Source organism: Cupressus sempervirens, chromosome 9 (genome assembly GCF_028749045.1).
Source record: "Cupressus sempervirens isolate cs-2001-9-10 chromosome 9, ASM2874904v1, whole genome shotgun sequence".
NCBI classification, from domain to species: Eukaryota; Viridiplantae; Streptophyta; class Pinopsida; order Cupressales; family Cupressaceae; genus Cupressus; species Cupressus sempervirens.
This window is the reverse complement of record NC_143126.1, coordinates 361,292,940-361,315,035: the sequence shown is the minus strand read 5'-3', so window position 1 is coordinate 361,315,035 and position 22,096 is coordinate 361,292,940. Positions and strand designations below refer to the sequence as shown.

At 34.1% G+C, this 22,096-nt stretch overlaps 3 pseudogenes; all 3 read right to left on the bottom strand.

Moving 5' to 3' along the window:
- Positions 1 to 4,087: 4,087 nt before the first annotated feature.
- Positions 4,088 to 4,721, bottom strand: LOC149538794 (glycine dehydrogenase (decarboxylating), mitochondrial pseudogene; annotated as a pseudogene).
- A 13-nt stretch (positions 4,722 to 4,734) lies between these two features.
- Positions 4,735 to 5,518, bottom strand: LOC149538793 (glycine dehydrogenase (decarboxylating), mitochondrial pseudogene; annotated as a pseudogene).
- A 250-nt stretch (positions 5,519 to 5,768) lies between these two features.
- LOC149538792 (dynamin-2A pseudogene) lies at positions 5,769 to 6,209 on the bottom strand (annotated as a pseudogene).
- Positions 6,210 to 22,096: the final 15,887 nt, after the last annotated feature.

Here is a 22,096-nt window from a genome sequence, read left to right as displayed (position 1 = left end):
TTATCGAGGGAACAAACGGGTCACTAGTACATTTGAGACCATTTTTCAACCATTATTGGTCGAAAATTTGACCCAATTTTTGACCAAACTTTGACCAACTTCGACCAACCCATTGGTCAGAATTTTTTCGATCGAAAAACCTCCATAGCCATGGTGCAAGTTCTGCCAGGAATTGGTCAAAATTTTGACCAATGAAGGTAAAAAATTTTGACCAATAAAGGTAGAAATTTTGACCAATGAAGGTCAAAAATTTTGACCAATAAAGGTAGAAATTTTGACCAATGAAGGTTAAGAATTTTGACCAATGAAGGTAAATTTGACCAATGAAGGTCGAAAATTTTGACCAATGAAGGTAGAAATTTTGACCAATGAAGGTAGAAATTTCTACCAATAGGTAGATGTAAAATTTTTTTTAGGCATTCTATAAAACAGTCACATGCCTTGCATATGATATGACATTTTGCATGCATCGTGCAATCTCTCATCCGGCTGATGATGGATTACAGAGAGTGATCTGAAACCATGATGCTAAAAAACACACACAATCAAATCCAAAATGAACTTGCATTACAAATGGATTGTGGAAATTTGATATTGTTAATTTTGCATGCATGTCTACTAGGACAAATATATGTTTAAGTTGTGATTGTCCTGGTAGACATGCATGCAATTTTACCAATATCAGATTTCCACAATTCATTTATAGTGCAAGTTCATTTTGGATTTGATTGTGTGTTTTTTAGCATCATGGTTTCAGATCACTCTATGTAATCCATCATTAGCCAGATGAGAGAGAGTGCAGGATTCATGCAAAATGTCATATCATACGCAAGGCATGTGAACTATTTTATAGAATGCCTAAAAAACACTGACAGTAACTAATATGAAAAATATATAATTAGTTATATGATTGAGACAAATCATGTACTAGTGAGTTGGTCAAAATTTTGACTAGATAAATTTTGACCAATGGGTTGGTCAAATTTGGTCAAAAATTGGGTCAAAAATTTGATCAATGAAGGTCAAAAAATGAACCCAAATGCACTAGTGCAAGTATGCTTGCCAAGTTGACTCTTTGAGTTCGGTCATCAAGTCACCCCACCAAAGTGCCTCATCAAGGTCAGTCTTTAGGTCTGCTCATCGAGCTTGCTCACCAAGTCAGATCACCATGTCGCATCTCTAAGTGGCCTCGCTAAGTCGGCTCGCCAACTTGCCCCACCAAGTTGCCACTTTAAGCCCACTCACCATGTTAGATCGCCAGGTCGGCTCCCCAAGTCAGCTCGCCAAGATGACAATTGAAGTATGCTCACCAAGTCTATTTCTAATTCATTGTCTATAGCTTAAAACAGGAATACATCTACTAAACAAAATACAAATCACTCAACAAATTTGAATGTAGTAGAAGAGTGATCAACAACACAATGAATCGAGTCTATAGGTTTGTGGCATTGACAGCACTTGCTGGTTTCAGAAGAGATTCAAAAGGAGGCCTGGTTGAGGATGCATTTCAATAGCAAGCAAGAGTGAAGACATGATGCATGCATCACTCTGATGAAAAGACTAGCAACGAATAGCATGCAAACATATGCTTATTTTATAAACTTCAATGAAATCTATTTTCTCTTGATCAGATCAAAAGATTGCAAGACATCACTCAAGGAATTCACATCATGATCTTAGCCAAATTACAGGAAGTCATTGTAATCAAATTACTTTCTTTCAATATAATGGGAGGAATCTCCTTTCACAGCAATTCACCAAAAACAAAAAACTCAAAACATGTAGAAAACAAAAAGTAGAGAATGCCATTTAAAGAACTTTTTCAGTGTGCTAAAGAAAGCTGGTAGGCAATATGGTACAGAACTAGATTAAACATATACCCATGATTTTAATCTCAAACAAGACATCCACTGAATTGTTATCCTATTTTAAAACAAAATCAAGATTCATGAAACTACCAATTTAAAAGGTTCATAGTGCATTCTATCCATTAAGCAAAGTGCAACTTGAGATAAAATTGTTTGAAAAGTAACCTTCCAGAACACGTGTAAAATGAAATGTACACTTTCTGCCAAGTTTGGATCAAGGATGTTCTACTTCTAGATGAAGAGGTTCTGCAAGTTTAAAATAAAACTACAGCTCCAAAATCAATGACAATTTTTCTATTTATAGTGTTACTGCTGCCACAAACATAGGAAAGATACATAAGAATACACCCACTATTTAGAAACATTAGACAGTAAGACATGAGATCTTGAAGGGACAAGAAGAGGAGGTTCATAGAATTAAAATTACAATTAACGAAAAAAAATCATTTTGACATATATGTGAAAAAGGAAAACTCGCACAGTCTAAGCCAAGGATAAATTCCATTTTAATTTCAGGCTGGGCATAAAATGCATTCACCAAGCACAAATGATTAAATAATATCTGGAGCAAGTCTTGATCTATTTCTCTAAATTTAATAAAATTTGATAAAATTTGAACCCCTCATCCAAAGAAGAGTCTTTCTTATCAACATGATGTACTTGGAGATTACCATTATCTCTACTTGTTTGATAAAAATATTTGGCGAGCTTCAAACCCAATAAGAAATAATCATCCCAGGCCTCAGCAATTCTACCAAAAAGATCTCTGTGCGCACACAACAAAGCCAACAAGACAGAAAAGTTCTTTTCAAACACTTTATGGCATAATGTAACAAGGGAAGGAAAGTTTTCCACTATTTCCTCTGGCATTGTAGATACTATGGAGGATGCAAATGCAGTTGCTGCACCAGATTTCCTCTCACAATCTATATTCTCTACAAGTGACAACACTTGGGAAAGAGATCGTTGAATAGTAGGATTGCCTTTTCCCAAAAAGTGAGTATCTATTGATTCCAAACTGGATCTCACTTGCTCTTTGGATAATATGCCTTGGGAAAAATGAAGCAAACTTCTCAATGGACTCCATTCACAAAGGAAATCTTTTGAACCATGATCAGATTGATATACTTGATTGATTTTTGGAAGCAAAGTAGTCACAATTGTGAAAGATAATGTCCTTGAATTAGCCTGTGAGAGGAAATATCCACTTATCAACATAAGGATCTAACTTCAAACTCAGAATGAACTATATGAGGAAGAACAGATACACACCTAAGCATGCAAAAGAAAGTTCATCACACTGGCCACATAGAATGAAATCATTGTCCGGTGGGCAAGCTTCTGACTTTTGGAACTTGACTCGACAACTCGAAGGCACTTTTGCAAGACACAGATCACAAGAGGGCTAAAATGTGGAGGTGAAAGATCTGCATAATTTTTAATGAGTAAGTTATTAATAAAAAATAAAAGAGTAAATGAACAGACAAGAAACTTTATTATACAAGCCCAACTAATAATTTTCACTTTTCAGAATGAAATTGTGGTTAGTTTCAGACATCTATTTTCCATAATTCATTGCGCATCAGCAACTACTCATCAAAGGCTAAGAAAACCATTTAGTGTTTGGAACTAGGCTATTATTTTCTTCAAGTCAAAGGGATGAAATCATTTGAAAGAAAAAAATATTTTTTTAATAAAAATATAATTAGTGCTACAGTTAAACCCAAGACAGACAAGTCGTTCTATGATTCTAGATATTTTCCAATAAAAGAAATGGACAGACATGAAATGGACTGTCCACTCTAATTTGTGGAAGCTCCCCTGACAGTGCATTTGAAATATCTGTAGGTAACTCCAAAATTAAGTTGTGGGATCATATCAATGGTTGTTAGTCAAAATTTTCTCTTGAATAGGGTTGTGAGGATATTTTGTCAGCATTTGGTTCCTAATTTACTCAAGAATTGGGGTCTGATAATATTGTCTTACAAATTGTTTATTTTACAATGGAGTTGTATCTTCTATTTTATTCCTAACTAATAGAAGTTTATCTGACCCCGAGATGATCAAATCCACTTGATAAATGTTAATCTCTCTTTAAGTTTTACACTATTTTATATATTAGGAATAAATCAATTCTTGAACTATCTACAACTATTGATTGCCTTGTGTTTCTTTTTATTCTTGTCAGAGCCTTCATTCAACTCTATCTACCCTGCTTGTCATTCCAAAACATAAGGATTTATAATTTTTTCTCTATACACATTATCTGCCATCAAACTAGTATGTTTAATGTCCATTTTACCATTCTCAATTTCCGTAATCTCCCTTTTTATTGATATTGGTAGAATCATGGTTGAGCCCCATGGTGCTATTGATATCATATCAAGTGGTTGTGGATTCCCTTCAGGAGTAGTAATTCCATTTATTGGTACCAGAGGTTGTGATGGTAAAAATGGTGCCAAATGCTTCTTTACTCCTATAGGCTCGATACCAGAGTGTAGAATATAGAATGTCTTCTAAAGATTGAGATGGCATACATCCACTCCAATTCAACTTGAGCTAGTTAGTCCAACCTGCACATTCATGTTTGCACCATCCATGTACACTTGACTATCATTGTCATGAATGATTTAACATATCTTATTTAATACCCTCCTCATACACACCATGCATTGAAGGATAGGTAATCATAAGTGCTACAAGGTTTCCTTATTTTCCTCTACATCCTTCATTTCTTTAGCAACAGTTCAAACAACAACAATTTTCATTCCACACATTGTAGCACTTGTAGGATTCATTCCATGAGTTGAGATAGTAATGATAGAAGTTTTGATGCCCATATCCCCTTGCTTAATGATAAGCATATAACCTTTACAGTATCAAGGAATGGAGCATCCTCAACATTAATAGTGCCTAATTTCTTTAATCCACTAATAAATGCTCCCACCAAACCATGTACACATTCTACATTTTTTTTCAATCCTGCCATACCATGATAGATTGCATACATAGAAGATATATTGTAATTAATGCTTGTATCATGTAGATATTTCTAGTGGCATTATCTTGCCTGATGTGTTGCTCCCTTGTCTACATTTCCATCCTTAGCATAGGATTCCTATGGGAATCCACATTAACTCCAATAATCCTACCAGGCATCATTCATTTTTACTCTTAAGATGTAACCAAGCAATATAAATGAGGGGCCCCCATAGTCTAGGGGGACACCAAATCTTTGAGAAGACCCAAAGATGATATCCACCCCAAATTCCTCAGGAGGCTTCAGTATTGTTAGTGTAGAAAAATAAGAGGCCATGACAACCTTCACACCATTAGCATGAACATTCTTACCAAAATAAGATTAATCAATAACTTCCCTCTCTATCCTAGGGTGCTGAACAAGCACCCCACAAACATCCTTGGAACTATAATCAAAGTACTTTAGATCAGATTTCATGACATTCAACCCCAACCAACTTACCCTTATCTGGCACACATAAATGTCTAAGGATGAGAGTTACTAAAAATGATAGAAGTCTTCTTATTATCTTTGGTTATATCATTACATATCACAATAGCCTCAAAACTAGTAGTGGCCTCATCCAAAAGAAAATTATTTGACATGGGAGCCCAGTAAGATCTAATATCATGTTCTAGTGATTCAAAAAAGATTCTAGTATATCATGGAAACCATGTTAGGAGGGGACAAGGGATGACGATGGGGCTGAAACCTACGATAAATTATACTCTATTAAAAGTATTAACTTATTACTATGAAAAGAAACATTTCACTTAACAAAAACTCATATATCAAGTACCTCCATTTGAAGAAAAATTATCACTTGTTGCTCAAAAATCATGGATACTTAATTGATGAGTAAGTATTGACAATAAAGATGCCTATTTTTTGAATCTCTCACATTTCCTTTTTGCATTCTGATCTTCTTGGAGAAGTTCTTCAATCTTTGCTATACTCTGAGAGCTGTTTGAAGTAGAATTGAAAAATAATATATGAGGAACACAGAAAAAAAATATAACTAGTACCATGGCCATATTAGCCACATGTAATTAACCTTCACCTGATAGAGCTATAAAGTTGAGTCAGCATTTCCTCTTTGGCTTTCTCAACTTGGCAGAGCACCACAGCCTGTCAATCATTGAAGGACAAGTTAATACTCATGAGAAACATATAGAAGAATGCCTATTTCTATAGTGCTTTAATGCAAGGATGTTCTAAGGTTCTTACTTTGGGTACATTTGCAACAAGACTATTCAGAACAGCTTCCACATAACCACATACTTCCTGAGACATCAACCTCAACTCCTCCTCTGGATCAACTAGTCACCTAGCCATTGTATCCTAATTACAAAGAACATGAATAAACTGAATATTAGCTTTGCCTCAGTATTTAATTTGTGTCTTGTTAGATAAATTAAGACGCATCATGATCAATCAACCTTACAGAAGGAAAAAACCATTCCTAGCATTTTCATTAAATAATTAATAGAAAACTAGCACAAATGTTTTTTACCACATTACATAAGTTTGTTTTAAGAATGCAGACTGTAAAGCGTAGAGCTACTACAATTTTATTGTAAAGCAAATATGAGAAATAAATTGGCACATTGTTGAAAAGTCATGTGAGCTCCATATGAATGGATATTCCTAATAGTACATGAGTCTGTGTCTCATCTCATATTCAAACTTAGTGACCTTCATTACCTAAGTTGAATTCCTTCTAAAAGGTAGCAACTAAGAGATAAAAAGATTTGTATGGTTGATAATTGACAATAGTTCCATAGGGAAGACTAAAGGGGAATCTGTTTGTCCATATCATATTCAAACTAAGGTTTTTCATATCATCTCCACAGTTGAGTCATTGTCTTTACCTTCGAAATTCCCCTAACCCATGGACTTACTTGGAGTAATGTGCACGTTTGTCAGGCTAGAAATCCTACTTCCAATGCAAGAGGACTTCTCTGAAGGTAAGTTCAGCATTTTGGACATGGGCATTAGAGCTGAGATACTATGTTCCCAGCTTGACTTTTGACTGTATGAAATGATTCTTGAGACAATTTGGCTCAGAATCAGAGAGAAAATTGGGACTTGAATTAGAGTTGATAGTCTTCTTTCTGGCACGGGCATCCTTGAACCTGAGGAGGAGCATCTTGGCAGTCTCTTTGCCCCTCAAAAGGCAGGCTACTTCATCCTTTGCAAGTGAACAGTATCACCACAATTTTTTGTAAGTGTCTCTAATAGCTGCAAAAATAACCAGGCAAATATTAAATCAAAGTTATCCATCAAAGTCAATCATAAATGAATTCTTACTATAGTAAATTTTTTGCACTCAGAATTCAACCAAATATCTCAGTAATGATAACTTAAAATAAATCAAAATGTATATAGAAATTTATAATATTATTCAATACTAACCGTCTGAGAAAGAATTTGGATCTTAGGATTCTTATTGGCAATGCGTTTCTTAATTGCTTTGGTTACTTCCTTTGCTTGTCTGTTCCAACACAATCATATTGACCAATATAGACCCTTCATTACTATCACCATATCCAAATGTCCATTTATAAGAAAGAATTTAGAAGACAGAGCTGTTAACCTGCTTTATAAAAACCATACCAACATCTCTTATGCAAACTCTATTCATATAACAAAGATGGGATTACATTCTCCGAACATGGACTACCATTAATGCATAATACAGAGCAACTACCAATCAAATAATGTCAAATTGGATTTATAAAAGAGGATAACAGTGTATCAATATTTGCAAAGCATAATCAAGAAATCTGAACCTAAGGTGGATTAAAGCAATTTAGCATGATTCTATGCCTTTTAACTCAGAGATGAAGGTATTTACAAATATTTTGTATGACTTCTCATGTTAGAAAAAAGATTATACAAACACATCTTATAAATATAGCCAAGATAGAATATATGACAAAAGGAGTAAGATTTCTTTGTGCCATTCAAGGTTCTTGGATAGGTAGCATGAATAAAATGAAATGCTTTCATTTCCTTAAAAATTCTTGAAATCCATGTTTGATTGTGACTACCATACATGTTGATCTGAGCATGCCTGGCTCCCAGTTACTGCTATGATATAGTTTAAGATTATTGCTAATACTGATAAGTGGTGATGTAGATGAGAGAATTTGGATAACAATTTCTATATGTTAGGTGTCGAGAAGCTTCACTTTACAATTTAAAAAATGGTTCTACCATACATGCTGTTTTATTTTGTGTCATCTTGGAAAACATTGGATCATTCATGTAAACAAATCTAACAAGCTCTCTTGTGTGTTTATACTTAAGTTCTAACATTTCTTTTCTAGCCTGCACTAGAAGACTCTTCTGAAAAGTAATTCAACATTATAACATAATTATGAGCTGCGGAAGCATCAACTGTACCAAATCCTTACATAGCTGAAAACTATATAACCCATCACTGAAAAGTGATCAATATTACTCAAAAGATGCATTTGTTAAAACCATTGATTGATCAAAAGATGCACATCTTGTTTCCAGCTCGTACTGTTTCTATTTCTTAATCTATTAATTCTCTGAGCTTGATTGTTCTAACACCGTGCATAATGCTTTTATTGTTCCTTCCTAAATAGGCTCTGAAAGGTATTAGAGATAAGGTGCATATTGTAACTAAGTTTGGATTGACTTGGAGTAATGGAGAATTTGGTGTGAAGGGAGATCCTGCATATGTCAGGGCTGCCTGTGAAGCAAGCCTCAAGAGGCTTGATATAGACTACATTGATCTTTATTACCAGCACAAGGTGGATATTACTGTACCCATAGAAGCTACTATAAGTCTTCAGATTCCAAACCCTTAACCTTGCACCAAAATACTATTTTGTCATGGTGGTGTAAGTTTTAAGATTCAAAATCTGTACTACTGTGATAGGTTTTTTATTTTAATCTTATTTATAAAATTTTGAGCAATGGTTTTTCTCCAAAAACTACATAGTTGAATCTTGAATTTGATTTGATGTGAGAAATATATTTTACATATCAATTCTTGAGATTGATAAGTATGAAATATTTTCTATAGCAATTCAAATTGTGATTTTACTACAAGGATTCAACTGTGTGGTTTTCTAGTGAAACGCATTGACACAAGTTATTTTAATAGTAGTTCACAAGAACTCATTTTTCATAAGAATGAATGGAACACATAGTACTCATTACATTTAGATGATGCTCATAAGGTGAAGCATTAAGCCTTTCCAGAAGGTCACTAAGTGCAATACTACTCCAACTTATTATCATGAGAGATGAGTTCTTATGAAGCTAATGTAACATGAGTCAATGAATTTGTCTTAGAAACAACAAAATCAAAATTTCAAACCTCTAATTTCACTAGAAAATATGTGTCTAATAATCAAGGTTGTATGGCTTTGGAGGGCAAGATTGTATCCCGCTGGCTCTTTACCGACGCCTAGCAAAACATAAGAAATCTGATAACAAGCAAATTAGTTTTCCTTTTATACAGATGGGTGAGTTGAAGAAGTTGGTAGAAGAGGGAAATACAAAATATGTGGGTCTGTTTGAAGCCTCTGCTTCAATAATCCATAGGGCCCATGCAGTGCATCCAATCACTGTTGTGCAGCTTGAATGGTCTCTCTGGAGTAGGGATTCTGAGGCCCAAATTATTCCCACCTCTAGGTAAATGTTGTGATGATATAATACCTCAACAGTCAGTGATTCAATGTTTACTTTATAGATTGCAAAGAACTGAGAATAAATATTTGTGAATTGGGTTCACAGTATATACCAAAAGTTGAAGTTTTTAATAAGATTTTTTTTTGAACTTTGTTCCATTTGAACTTAGATAAGGAATACAAGCTTACTTATATTTATTTTATTTCATTTTATTCCATTCATAGGGAGTTGGGGATTGGGATTGTTCCATACAGTCCTTTAGGCATGGGTTTCTTCAGCACAGGAGGAAAAATTCTTCAAAGTGTGATAGATAATGACTTCGTAAGGTAAAGGATAGGATTTTTTTTTCCATTTAATAATTGTACCATTTTAAAGATGATCTGATGTTGAGTTCAAACATTGAGACTGAACAACAAAGTAAAATCTAAACAAAAATCTACATGACAAGACTGACAATAAAGGTGAAAATTAATATGATTTGATTTTGTCATTGTTGATTGTTTCATATCATAATAATTGATCTGTTAAACAGGGGAATCTAAGGTTTTAAGGTGAGAATCTTGAGTGGAACCAAGATCTATTACTAAAGCTAAGTAAGATCAGTTTAAGAAAAGGGTGCAGCCCAAGCTAGGTTGCTCTTGCATGGGTTCAAGACCAGGGAAATGATGTTGTGCCCATTCCTAGAACCACCAAGATGAAGAACCTGGATGATAATATCTTCTCTCTCGGTAAAATTGATAGTAGATGACATGAATGAAATCAAAGCCATCTTTCCTGTAGATGCTGCAGCTGGAGACCAACACAGAGCTGTTGATTTGCAATTGACCTGAATAAATTCAAAAATGCCCCCATACAACACTGTCCATTGAATTAAAGCACGTAAATATTTGTGTTCCAGAGCAGAACATTTGCAATTGAGCTAGTTGAATAAAGGACTCTGAAGAGTTAGCAGCGTTTAAAAAAAAAGAATCTAAATAAATGGATTTTTTAGCCTTGTACTATATCAGTTATAAATGCTTATTATTGAAAATGTAGTATTTTTAAAGTCTATTAATAGAGTATTTTTAGAGCCTATTAATAGAGAGCTTTTGGTAAATGACTCTATAAAGAGTTTTATAAACTTGGTGAAAATATATTTCGTTAATAGTAATGCTACTAGCATTTTAACATTTATGCATGACAATATTTATGGACTAGTGATAAACCCAAACCCTTCCACATGGATCTTAAGTAGGAGTTAGTAATAAAGATCCAATAAATGAGTCGTAATGTCTCCAAGGTTCTCTCAGAGACTTCAATATTCAACCATTGTTACTCCACATAACTTGTGGGCTTGGACATCAGGATAACAATATGCCATTTATTATCAGTGCATGCCAAGGATACATTAGAGGTTTTCACCCCATATGTCAACAAATTCACATTTCAAAGTAGATAATCTAGAATTTCCATCCGGTGCCAATTACATGTTTTATTATCAAGACAAAGCACAAGAACCCGTAGCTACAAATAAATCCAAATTTCCTTGAATTTCCTTGAAACAATATGAAACACACTCAGAGAAGTGGTATAACATTGAATAAGACCCATATTACATTACAAAAACCATATAAAAATCTCAAAGTCTTTCTAATACAAATTTCAAACTCATTTATGATCATATTAATTTAAACAAAAATAAGTATATAATGGTAAGAAGTTGCATGCAGAAATTATTTATAATATTGCATTCAAATTCATTGATATGCACAGAAGTAGTGCCATGTAGAGTGCGGGAAGGGTCTACGTTGTATGGGTATGTCTCTCTTGATATAGAGGTGTGACACCTGAGAAAGAAATGGTAGCCCTCGTTCACTATGTTGTGTACACAGATGTCACTTTTCTTGATACTTTAGAGTCTTAGACACTAATAAAATTATTGTAGGGAAATTCAGTCAACTTACTAAATCTATTATGACACTTCCATTCTAAACGGCATTATCATATTAGACTTTGTGATCCAACGTATTGAAGAAATTACCTTAATATTGAAGAATTAATACAAGTGATGTTGCAGGTGTAGTGGGATTGCTTCCAAATTCTGACTCTTCCACAATACCACTCTAAATATATAGTCCATGTCTAGTTCCTTTGTGCTCATTCCATTAGGAAGACTCCAGTCGAAGGAGTGAACCAGCGAAGCCAAAATTAAATGAAGCATCTTATCAGCCAAAGGAAGCCCTAGGCATATTCTTCTCCCTACTCCAAATGGTATAAGCTCAAAATCTTGTCCCTTAAAGTCCATAGTAGCTCCCTCTCCCTCCAAAAACCTCTCTTGCATAAATTTGGAAGGCTCCTTCCAACACAACATGATCCCTCGCAATCGCCCACACATTAACCCATACTTGTGTGTCTTTGGGGATCACAAACCCCCTATTTCACAAGATCTTGATGCTTTATGAGGGATCAAAAGAGGACCAGGAGGATACAGTCGAAGCACTTCTTTCACCATTGCATGAAGGTAAGGTAGATGATCAATATCAGATTCCTCCACTCTTCTACTATGACCTACAACCTCCTCTAACTCCCCTTGGACTTTTTCCATTTTATCTAGATTATGAATGAGTTTTACCATTGCCCATTCTATTGTTGCACTAGTGATGTCAAAACCAGCAATTAACAGATCCTGCATTATCAAAACACCCCATCCTCATTAACCAATGCCGCCACTCTCATCTTCAGCCCTAACTTGGCCTCCTCATTAGCAGACGACAACATTGATTGCAAGGATTTCATTAACATCACCGCTGCCACACCTATCTCCACACACCCCCTATACATAGATGCCCCTTTCTCAAAAACCTTTGTCTTTGCCTCCTCCAGCCTGTGAAACCCTTCCTCCATTTTCGTCCTCAGCAACAATGAGTTTTTCCCACTTTTTAAAAAATTTTAACATATGAAGCCCGTGTTGGTCAAAAATTCGACCAACACGGGCATGGATTTTTCAAAAAAGATATTTTTCCTTGCATATTTCAACCAATCTAAAACATTTTAATAGATGGTCAAAAATTTTGGTCAAAAATTGGGGTCAAATGTACTAGTGGGTTGACTTATAGGTCAAATGATTAATCTTATATACTTGAAGTATACTTGCAAACAAAAACTGAAGCCTCCACACTCATTCAACTATGTAAATTTTAGCAAACTTAAATATGTGCTTGCATTTTGTTTTCTCTATGCTTCTTGTTTTGGGTTTTTGGGTTGACTGTTGTAGGACATCTACCAGAGGCTCGAGAGTTATGATTGTGATGTCATGATGATCTCGATTCTTTATAAACCCAACCATGGTTATGTGATGGTATGCTCTATGAGATGTTTGTATTTAATAATTTTTATTTCTCATCAGTCTTCTTGAGTGAAGTTGAGTTATATGTATTTGAGACACTTGACTTAACCATTTTTGAGTCATCGATTAGTTATACTTGGGTTACTTTTTAGTCACCATGATGGGACTAAAGTGTTGATTTATTTCTTGATGATGTCATGTTGTCATGTTTTGACTCAACCATTTTGGAGTCTTCGATCAGTATTACTTTGAGATACCTTTTGGTTTCTTTTTAAGAACCAATGGATATTGTGATTCATATTGGAGATTATATTTATGAGGTTTATTTTGTGGAGCTTTTATGTGTTCTTAGATGGGAGAACCATCTTATTATCAAATTGCTTGTTAAGGAACCGAGTTTGATCTTTATGAGTGTTGTGGTATGGGACACAACTGTGGATTTATGTGCTTAGGAGAGGTTGTCTAGGTACATGACTGTGAGAGTGGCTTGCATAGGGGTTTGGGGCCCAAAGTGGTTAGTACCAGGGTAACCTAATGCAAGTTATGTAATAAGTGATAATCTAGTAATTAAAATTTATGGGGGGAAACACACTAAAAAGATAAGTCAGAGATATTTGATCCACCCATGCCTTGAGTGCTTGTATAAACTAAGGATGGGAATTGGATGAGTGCCTCGTCTTCTTGAGAGGGCTTTTTGGTTTTCACATGTGCCACATTGAGGGTCCGAGGTTTAGAGTAACCAGTCTAGGGTAACTCAACACTTGAGGGTTCGGGGTCTAATGAGAGACTAGTCTAGGGTAACTCAAGCAGCCATGTGATGAAACTCCCTAGTATGTAGCCTGAGTCTCCTCTATCATCTTTGTTGTGCCTTTGGGATTAAATTTTGATTTGTGACTGGAACCTTTGAGTTAGTATACTTTTAGGATTCCTGGACTTAGAGAGTATTTGTTCCATGTGATTTGATAACCTGTTTGGGACTTGAGACTATCTCCTCAGTGCGGTGGGAGTGGACCATTTAGGTACAACACGGTCAGGTGGTAGTGCTTTCCACTCTTATCATTTGAGATCCATTTGAGACACCATGGCTGATGCATTCTTTTATTATGATGGTGGACACATATTGGTGGTAATGTTTCTTATGCTTTATCTTGCATGTTAGATTTCTTTTCTGCATATGATGTAGTATGATTTAGGAGTGACATTCCTACTATGATACTATTGATGATCTCTTTTGTGATTTGGGATGTTACGCATGGAGGGATGGCTAGGACCCATGATGGTCTAATGATGCTATTTACGGTTGGGAGGAACCGTGCACTTAGTTTATTAAGTTTGATCTTTTACGATAGATGTTTATATCTTCTATGATGATGTCTCATGTATGGTATTTGGTTTCATTTACTTTGTTGCATCATGGATTAGAATTAGGATGATGTTGTACTTTATTTTCATAGATGTATATTCTTTTAAGCCTTTCATACCTTAAGACATGTATAGTGGATGATTGAGCAATCTGAAATGTAATTACAAAAAGAGACACTTGTATATTGTTTAAATATGTTGGGTGTATCATTATTATTTCATAAGGATGTGATGTTAGATGAATAAATGAATTAGATGTGATTCAACGTTAATGGATCCTTAAGAATGTAACATGTTATGTATGTTTATGTTTATTTTCAATTGAATGTTTGTTATTGCTTCTGCTATTGCGTGAATGTTGTAAATGGTTTAGCTTTCATGTTTTTTTAAAAAAATGCTACCAAACTTAGTAAAACTTTAGGTTAATTCTTTGGATCTCTTGGTGGGGCATTACATGAGACATGTGATGGGTGTACTTTCCTTCTCATCCTCCTCTTCTTTCCTTTGTTCTTACTCTCTTTTCTTTTCCTCATCCATTTTCTTCTTTTCATCTTCCTTTTTTTTGATTTCTTCATAATTTTTTCCTCTTTTCTTCTTCTTCTCCCTTCTTCTTCTTTTCTTCTACTTCTTTCTTCTTCTTCTCCTCTTCTTCTTCTTCTTTCCTCTTCATTTCTTCTTCTAACTTCTTCCTCTTCTTTTCCTCTTCTTTCCTCTTCTTGACTTCTTCTTCCTTCTTTTTCTTTTCTTCCTCTTATTTCTTTTTCTCCTCTTCTTCTTTTTGCTTCTTTTCTTCTTCTACTCTTCTTCCTCTTTCTCTTCCTCTTCTTTCATCTTCTTCTCTTCTTCTTCCTTCTTCATTTTCTTTTCCTCTTCTTTCCTCTTGCCTTCTTCTTCCTTCTTTTTCTTTTCTCCCCCTTGCTTCTTTTTCTCCTCTTCTTCATTTTGCTTCTTTTCTTCTTTTGCTCTTTTCTTCTTCTTCCTCTCTTCTTTTTTCTTTTCATCTTCTTTTATCTTGTTCTCTTTGGCTTCATTATTTCTCTTCTCCATTAGAGTTGGAGTAATCAATGATATTCCCAACAATATTTGGGCCAAGATCCTTGAATGGATCTTCTGTGATATTTACTATCACACTTGTAGTACCAAATTGCATAGTATTTGTTGTAATGGAGATCTATGAAGATAGATCTTCCATCTAAATGTCCTTAGCTTCCACTACTATTGCTAGAATACTTTTCTCAATAGGCATAGGGATTCCTCCCCTAACTTTATACTTTCTTCTTTGGGTGTAGAAGTCATGTATTTAACTATGGCTTCTTATGTCTCCTTGCTTACCTCTTCATAATTACCTCCCATCATAAGAATAACTCTTCTTTTATTTCTTAGTAAGGGCTCAGTTCCCTTTATTATATCTTTCATGTCTTCATCACTATTGACTTCACAAAGCTTCTTAATCATATTTTCTCATATTTTCTTATCTTCACCAATAACTATTCTTCTCTTTTTTATCAACCTATTATATAGATCCTTTTGTATATTTCATTGTACATCTTCAAATCTTTTATTCTTCAAAGTCATATTCCTTACTACTACATTCTCTAACTAAATTCTATTCACATTGCTATACATGCTATAAAAATTGTTCAATTGGATGAAATTGTTGTCATTAATGATTTTTGTATTCAAGTCCTCTAACTTTGGCTTCCAAGGCTTCCTTCTAGTGGTTTTGCTTGCTTCATTAGCTACCTATTCCATAGGTCAATCCTCTTCATCTTTAGGTTCATTTGATTCAACCATCTACAATATCCTTCTTCTCTTTCTAGGGCCACTTGTACATTGCTTTGTCCTTTTCTTGTTAGGTGACTCAACCTCTTGTTTCACCTTAGTGAGCCTCTCTAATTTCCTTTTGGATAGAGGAGTAGATGATTTACCTTCTACTATCTATACCTCCTCTTCATTATCCTTCTTCACTAGTTGTACAATAGTAGGTTGCATGTGGGCTACCCTGACATAGGGAATAGTAGGTATCTATAAAGTAGATCTTACTACTATTAATCCGTCTAACAGTCCCACTATGGCAATAGGAGTAGCTACCACTACCTTAGTTTGATCACTAGCCTTCATCTCCAAGGATACCCTTTATCTCATTGATATCTTCTCTAGTCATTCTTGATTTTTTGAGAATTGATTCAATTTTCTTCTCAACATTCTTCTTTATTTCCTTATCATATATTTTTCTCTCTACTTCTCTGATTTTCTTTGGACATGTTCTCCATATAGGAGTGTCCTTATCTTCTTCAGACTCAAGTATGATCTGTGCATACCCTTCAATTATTTCTTCACTTAACTCATAGCCCATAGGGTCTATGAACTTAACTCCCAACACAACTTCCTCCATGCATGATACATTTGTTTCAACCATGAAACATATGTCTTCCTTGTACTTACCTACTAGTATGGGTGGTATCCTATAGCTCTGCTTATCTCAATTTTAAAGTCTTTCATCATTCTATTGATGTATTCAAAAATCTTTTCCTTAGACTATCTTCTATAATGATATGTCACCAAGCTCATGGTGCATTGATTTTTGTTGACCTCTTTCCTATTAGGCATACTAGAGAATTGCCTAATCACTTGAAAGAATAGGTTTATTAGTAATGACTCAAACCTGAACCCCACACTTCTTGTCTTCTTGAGTTTCTCTATGTTGTCCTACAATTTATACCTCAGAATATCACACATATTTACCTTTTCTTTCTTAGCTATCATCATGTATGTTGCATGTAAAAATCTAGTAGGTGTTGAGTTCAATCTTGAACTATGATTCATCTTGTGAACAATGATCTTGTTGATTAATATCACATCTGTATGCTTTATGAGATCAATTCTTATATTACTACCATATTATTTGGTCTTCATATTGGTCTCCACCAACTTCTTCACATTCTTTTCATTAACTAGTTTTGTTCCCTCATTGCATAAACTAGTTAACCTATGTATCATATCATTGTCAATCATGATAGATATATCTCCAACCCAAATAATTCCTTCATGAATGTAGCTTAGAATGATTCTACTTCATTCATGGTTGTCAAAGTCCCTATAGAACATATGACTTACAATGTTTAGCTCCTTAAGGTGTGAAAACTCTTTTTTCAATGACAAGTCTGTTGAAAATAGATTGATACAAGTATGGGAATGTATTTTAGTCATTGTTTTGTCACTAATTTCAAACCTAGCACTTGCTAGTATGCTAACTATTTAGTTTATTAGAGTACTATCATTTGTTTGATTGATGAGGAGGATTTGATCAAATGAGATAACAAAAGAATCTAGAGAAAAGGTTGAGTTATGGTATGAAAAAGGAGTACAAAGATCAAGTAAGATAGTGATGATATAGTGCATTGATTATCTACTTAAGGTTGCAAAGGTTGGATACACTGACAAAGTCTAAAAGAAGAATTGAGTTTGCCAAGCTTAACCGAGTGGACAGTAGGTGCTAAGAAAAGTTAGTGCAAGTTGAGAAAAAAATCAATTGGAGATGAGCAATGTCAAAGCTTAGTGTATGCTAAGTGATATAGTGTAATCAGAGTAAATTTTAGTTGATGCCAAGCACCACTAAACTTTAAGTGTTTGCTGAGTGATCTTGTTGAAGATGAGTGGAAGAATAGTATGGAAGCTAAGTGACAACATATTGCTGCCAACTTCTAATATTCATGTTATATCATAGATTTGATGAATTTGAGTTGACTATTTTGTTTTCTTGAGTTTTGTGAAGTGTGTGAAAGATAACTATAACAAGTTGGTGGAACATAATTTATAATAAACCATTTTGAGGCAAATTCAAAGAGGAGTAAAGGAGAAGTTTCTAGAAGGGACTAAAATGAAAAGATAGGTAGATTTATTGAATCCTACCTAATCCTACCTAACCCTAAAATTGATGATAGAGAATTAATGACAAAAGATCTTAATTTTCTATTTATAGAGATGGCTAGTCAGAAGCAAGGTTGATTAATGTTTGAGAACCTAATCTAGACAAGAGGTCTAAGATATTGCTTCATTTAGACACTAAATTGAAGAGATTGCTATTAGAAAGAAAAGTAAGAAGGCTTAAGAGTATGAATGATTGAAGGGTGAACAAGTTATTAGAGTTGAAGTATGTGAAATCCAAGAAGAATGGAGGACTAAAACAAAGATCTATAATCTACAAGTGAGTTGTAATTTTTCATCAGATCAAGCCTTACTATTACTTTCTAATCATTGTACCAGTCTAGGATAAATCCTGTGGGTTAAGGTTGACCTAAAAGTCATTTGTAAATCATTGAATCAGGTGACATTCCAAGTGAATGATCTAAAGTACTTTAACAAGGCTCAAAATTAATAAAGTGATTGAAATCCTCTAACTAGGTCACATTTAATAGTGTGTATTGTAACCTTTAACAGGTTTGACCTTTCATAGGGCATCACTTCAAAAGAGTGAGAATGAGTAGCATGTTACCAATGGTTTTTCCCAAATTGGGTTTCCACTTAAAATCATTGTATCAAATGTGTTATCAAATCTATTATGTTTTATGGATACATTTCTACAAAGTTGATTTGATAGTAACCTACAAAATTTAAGTAATTGTATGATCCAATGGATGCATGCATGAATATGTTTTATGGATATGGGTTCACTAAGTTGTGAAAAGTTTTTTTTGTACATATAGACCTTGGGTAATTAATTCACCTCCCCCCCCCCCCCCCCCCCCTTAGTTATTCTAAAGGATTTCAACAATTGGTATCAGATCCATTTGCTTAAAGAGGGCTAGTTTGAAGGTACTAGAAGCAAAAGATCAATATGTCAAAAAGAAAGTTACCCAAGCTTAACAGGGACAACTTTCCTGCATAGAAAAGTCAAAAGAAGCTACACCTAGGAGATCTTGGAGACCATGCACAATATACCATTGCCAATAAGCACATTGAACCTATTGGAGCCCTAATTACTAAAGATCTAAAAAAGAAGAAAGAACATAATGAGGCAATGTTGGAGATTTCTTCTTCCCTAAGTTATGCTAAGTTTGATGACATCAAGGGTTGTGATAGTGTAAAGAAGATGTGGAATTCTCTTCACACCATCTATGGAGGTGGTGCAAATATTTTGAGAGCCAAATCTAAAAGTCTTAGAGGTAAGTTCAATGATATGAGGATGCAAGAAGGTAAGAATGTTGCTCAATATTTCTCTAGGATAAAAAATGTTGTTAATGCTACTAGAGGATCTACTAGGAAGATAGATGATGAGACTATATTAAGAAAAAATTTGAGAACACTACTTCACATCTATGCTATTAAAGTTTTTGTAATACAAGAACAGAGATGTATACTAGGTTCTAATCTAACTCTTGAAGGTTTGGTAGGTAGGCTCACTACTTTTGAGCTATTTAATTTTGACAACTTTAAATCTGACAATGTTGAATCTATTTTCAAAGCTAAGTTGTCATTGATGGAACCTAATGAGAAAGAGAATAAAAAGGTAAAATATGTTTCTAATAATAGTGATACAGATGAGGAGGATGTAGAACAACTTGAAGCACTACTAGAAAGGATATTTAAAAAAGGAAAAGTAAAATTCAAAGGTAAGTTACCTATCATGTGTTTTAATTGTAATGAGGTTGGTCATATTGTTGCCAGATGTCTAGAGAAGAAGAACTATAAAAGTGGAGACAAGTACAAAAGTATAAGAGGAGAGGATAGCAAAGATTACAAAGACAAAGGAAAGAAGTCTTGCTACATTGTAGAAGAGGAAACCAAAGATGGATTTGATGATCATGATGATGAAGTGGTGTATGTTATAATGTAGGATGATTTTGATGAGGATGACACAACTGCACTAGAGTCTTGTGTGAACAAAAATGACAAATGAATCATTAACAGTGGGTGTTCACATCACATGACTAGAGATAAAGGTAAGTTCATTACCTTGAATTATTATGATGAAAATAGTGTAAGGTTTGGTAATGATGCATCTTGTTTGATAAAAATAAATTATAAACATAAAGGCAAGAAGTCTTGCTACATTGTAGAAGAAGAAACCAAAGATGGATCTGATGATCATGATGATGAAGTGGTGTATGTCGTAATGTAGGATGATTCTAATGAGGATGACACAATTGCATTAGAGTCTTGTCTGAACAAAAATGATAGATGAATCATTAACAGTGGGTGTTCACATCACATGACTAGAGATAAAAGTAAGTTCATTACCTTGAATTATTATGATGAAAATAGTGTAAGGTTTGGTAATGATGCACCCTATTTGATAAAAGGAAAAGGTTATATCATAAAAGGAAAAGGTTATATCAAACTCAGAAAAAAGATTTTATGTGACAATTCTTATTATGGAAGGACATAATTATAGTTTCTTGAGTGTGTCATAACTAAATAGTTCAAGTTGCAAAGTTGAGTTTGAGAAAAAGATTGCTAAGATATATGATATTGGTGAAAAATTAATAGGATAAAGGTGATCAAACTAGAGGTAATCTATTCTATCTTGATATGGATGATGCTACTTATCTAGTTGTAGAATTTGATGATGTGTGGCTATGGCACAAGAGGCTATGTCATCTTAATTTTGATAACTTGGTTAGTATCAGTAACATGAGAAGAGTCAGAGGTTTTCCTAAGTTGAAAAAACCTGACAATATAATTTGTAAACAATTTTAGTTAGGCAAAATGACAAAGTCTAGTTTTAAGAGTAAGACTCACACCTCTAAAGGAATTTTGGTGATTATTCATACTGACTTGTGTGGACCAATTGATGTGCAAATCTACAAAGGTGATAAGTATATTATGCTATTTGTTGATGATTATTCTAAGATGATGATAGTTATGTTTCTGAAATAGAAATATGATACTTTCCAAATGTTTAAGTGGTACTTAGCAAGATTTGAGAAGGAAATGGGTAAAAGCCTAAAATTTTTGAGATCTCACAAGGGAGGAGAATTTATATCAAATGAGTTTGAGATTTTTTGTAATGATAAAGGAATCAAAAGACAAACATCTACCCCTAGAACCCCTCTATAAAATGGAATTTATGAAAAGAGGAATATATCTATAATGGATTGTGCTAGGACACTCACGATGGAGAAATATGTTTCTTTGAAATACTAGAGAGAAGCTATAAGTACAACTATCTATACCTTGAACCATGTGCAAGTCAAGAGAGGTACTTATTCAAAATGTTTTAAACTATGGTATGGATACTCACCCAATGTAAAAATTTTATAAGGAATTTGGAAGCAAGTTTCATATTCTCAAAGATTTTAGGAATGGTAAATTAGATGAAAAAATTGAAGAAGGTATATTCCTTGGCTATTCCATAAGAAGTAAATCTTGCAAGTGTTTAAATACTAACACTAACAAAGTTGTGGAAAGTGAAAATGTGAAATTTGATGAATATATAGGAGTACATAAGGCTAAACTTACAAAGGAACTAGAGGAATACAAATAATATGTATACTTTTATGAAGGTATGCCTACTGATGAAGATGTTGTAAATTAGGTTGAAAATCAACAAGAAGTTTCAGTGACTATCAAGTCACATATAATGAATTCCAAGTTGCATTTAGAAATTGAGTTACAGTTAGGTGTCAAGTTATAGAACAAAGTTGAGGCACATTCTAATTCTAAGATTACTATACATGAAAGAGATGATGAAATACCTGATAGATAAGTACATAGTGACTCAGAAGTTGACAGACCAAATGATGAAAATAGTTAAGAAACAAGATTATCAAAGTATGTCAAAACACATCACCCTACTATATAAATGATTGGAGATAAAGATGTAAGACCAATGAAAAGGAACAAGTTGAT